This window comes from Nothoprocta perdicaria, unplaced genomic scaffold, assembly GCF_003342845.1.
Source record: "Nothoprocta perdicaria isolate Ctin4 unplaced genomic scaffold, notPer1 scaffold_863, whole genome shotgun sequence".
Classification (NCBI taxonomy): Eukaryota; Metazoa; Chordata; class Aves; order Tinamiformes; family Tinamidae; genus Nothoprocta; species Nothoprocta perdicaria.
The window spans coordinates 1-3,473 of record NW_020456158.1 but is presented as its reverse complement, the minus strand read 5'-3'; positions in this window follow the sequence as shown (position 1 = coordinate 3,473).

Genomic DNA, 3,473 nt, shown 5'->3' with positions numbered 1-3,473 from the left:
CCACCTTCACGATGCAGACGTCGTCACCGTCGTCGTCACCGTCGTCACCGTCACCGTCGTCGTCGTCGTCGTCGTCGTCGGGGGTCTCCAGCTTCAGCGCGGGGGAGGTGGCGCCCGAGGGGACGTCCATGGAGGACGAGGGCGTGTCCGGCCGCCCGGCCAGGGGCATCTCCATGGCGCCCAGTTGACCATCGTTGACCAGTTGGCCATCAACATTGACCAGTTGGCCATCCAGGTTGACCAGTTGACCATCAAAGTTGACTAATTGACCATCCATGTTGACTAATTGACCGTCCACATTGACCAGTTGACCATCCATGCTGACCAGTTGACCATCGCTGACCAGTTGACCATCGACGTTGACCAGTTGACCTTCGACATTGACTAATTGACCATCCATGTTGACCAGTTGACCATCGTTGACCAGCGGACCCTCCATGTTGACCAGTTGACCATCAACGTTGACCAGTTGACCATCGTTGACCAGTTGACCCTCCATGTTGACCAGTTGACCATCAATGTTGATCAGTTGACCATCAACGTTGACCAGTTGACCATCGACGTTGACTAATTGGCCATCCGCATTGACCAGTTGACCGTCCATGTTGACCAGTTGACCATCGACGTTGACCAGTTGACCGTCCATGGCGCCCAATGGCTCCGCGCTGCCCGGCGCGTTGTCCATGGCCCCCGAGGGCCCCTCCATGGCGGCCAGGGCGCCCCTGGTGGCCACGCGGCCGCCCCTGGCGGCCATGACGGCGCCGCGGGGGCCCCGCCCCCTCCCGCCAAACCCCGCCCTTTTCCCGGCGTTTTTGGGGCCAAACGCGGCGGTTTTGGCGGCCCTGCCGGGGCCCTCCCGCCCGCCAGGGGGCTCCCTCCGCGCATGCGCCTCCCGCCGCCTGCCGGGCGCCGCCATCTTGGGAGGGGAGCGCGCCGCGGCCGCCGCCATGTTGTGCGTGGCGCGGGCACCGCGCGCCGCGCCCGCCATGCTGGGTGTGGCGGCGGCTCTGCGTGCGGCGCCCGCCATGTTGCGCGTGGCGCCTCCGCCCCTCCCGGCCGCCATAGTGCCCGTGGCGGCGGCCATATTGCGCGTGGCGGCGGCCATATTGTGCGTGGCACCTCCTCCCTCCCGCACCGCCGCCATAGTTTGTGTGGCGGCGGCCATACCGTGAGCGGCGCCTCCATGCCGCACCGCCGCCATGTTGTGTGTGGCGCCTTGCTCCCGCACCGCCACCATCCTGTACGTGGAGCTGCCATCCCGCACCGCCGCCATGTTGTGCGTGGCCCTCTCCATGCTGTACGTGGCGCCCGCCATGTTGTGTGTGGCTCCTCCGTCCCGCATCACCACCATATTGTGTGTGGCACTGGCCATGGCGTGTGCGGTGGCCTCCACGCCACGCGTGGCCTCCTCCATGTCGTGTGTGGCACCCCCGCCTCGCACTGCCGCCATGTTAGGTGTGCCGCCCGCCATGTTGTGTGTGGCTCCCCCACCCCGCACCGCCACCATGTTGTGCATGGCGCCTCCACCCCTCACCACCGCCATGTTATGCGTGCCGCCCTCCATATTGTGCGTGTCACCCTCCATGTCATCCGTGTCACCCTCCATGTTGTGCGTGGCAGCTGCCATATTGTGCATGGCTCCTCTGCCCCTCACCGCCACCATGTTGTGTGTGGCGTCTTCCATGCTGTGCATGGCCTCCTCCATGCCACACATGGCGCCTCCTCCCCGCACCACTGCCATGTTGTGTGTGGCACCTCTAGCCCGCACCACCGCCATATTGCACGCGTCACCCTCCATGTCGTGCGTGGCCTCCTCCATGTTGTGTGTGGCTCCTCCGCACCTCACCACCACCATATTGTGTGTGAGCCCCTCCATGTTGTGTGCGGCACCTCTACCCTGCACCACCGCCATATTGGGTGTGTCCCCCTCCATATTGTGCATGGCCTCCTCTATGCCATGTGTAGCTCCCCCACCCCGCACCACCACCATGTTGTGCGTGGCCTCCTCCACGGTATGTGTGGTGCCCGCCATATTGTGCATGGCACCTGCACCCCTCAGCACCGCCATATTGTGTGTGTCACCCTCCATGCCATGCGTGACCGCCTCCATACTGTGTGTGGCTCCCCCACCCCTCACCACCACCATATTGCGCATGTCGCCCTCCATATTGTGTGTGGCCTCCATGGTATGTGTGGTGCCCGCCATATTGTGTGTGGCTCCTCCTCCCCTCACCACCACCATATTGGGTGTGTTGCCCTCCATGCCATGTGTAGCTCCCCCACCCCGCACCGCCGCCATATCGGGTGTGGCCTCCTCCATGCCGTGTGTGGCTCCCCGACCCCTCACCACCGCCATATTTTGTGTGTCGCCCTCCATGCCATGTGTGGCCTCCTCCATGTTGTGTGTGGCGCTCTCCATGTCACGCATGGCGCCTCCCCTCCTCACCACCACCATATTGGTTGTGGCCTCCTCCATGCCACGCATGGCTCCCCGACCCCTCACCACCACCATGTTGTGCGTGTCACCCTCCACGCCACGTGTGGCCTCCTCCATGTTGTGTGTGGCCCCTCCGCCCCGCACCACTGCCATGTTGTGCGTGGCCTCCTCCATGTTGTGTGTGGCCCCTCCACCCCGCACCACCGCCATGTTGTGTGTGTCGCCCTCCATGTTGTGTGTGGCCCCTCCGCCCCGCACCACCGCCATGTTGTGCGTGGCCTCCTCCATGTTGTGTGTGGCCCCTCCACCCCGCACCGCCACCATGTTGTGCGTGGCCTCCTCCATGTTGTGCGTGGCTCCCCGACCCCTCACCGCCGCCATGTTGTGTGTGTCGCCCTCCATGCCATGCGTGGCTCCCCGACCCCGCACCGCCACCATGTTGTGCGTGTCGCCCTCCATGTTGTGTGTAGCCCCTCCACCCCGCACCACCGCCATGTTGTGCGTGGCCTCCTCCATGTTGTGCGTGGCTCCCCGACCCCTCACCGCCGCCATGTTGTGTGTGTCGCCCTCCATGCCGTGCGTGGCTCCCTGACCCCACATCACCGCCATGTTGTGCGTGGCCTCCTCCATGTTGTGTGTGGCCCCTCCACCCCGCACTGCCGCCATGTTGTGCGTGTCGCCCTCCATGCCGTGCGTGGCTCCCCGACCCTGCAACGCCACCATGTTGTGCGTGGCCTCCTCCATGTTGTGCGTGGCTCCCCGGCCCCTCACCGCGGCCATGTTGTGTGTGTCGCCCTCCATGCCGTGCGTGGCTCCCCGACCCCTCACCGCCGCCATGTTGTGCGTGGCCTCCTCCATGTTGTGTGTGGCTCCCCGACCCCGCATCACCGCCATGTTGTGCGTGGCCTCCTCCATGCCGTGCGTGGCTCCCCGGCCCCTCACCGCTGCCATGTCGTGCGTGGCCTCCTCCATGTTGTGCGTGGCTCCCCGGCCCCTCACCGCCGCCATGTCGTGCGCGTCGCCCTCCACGCCGCGC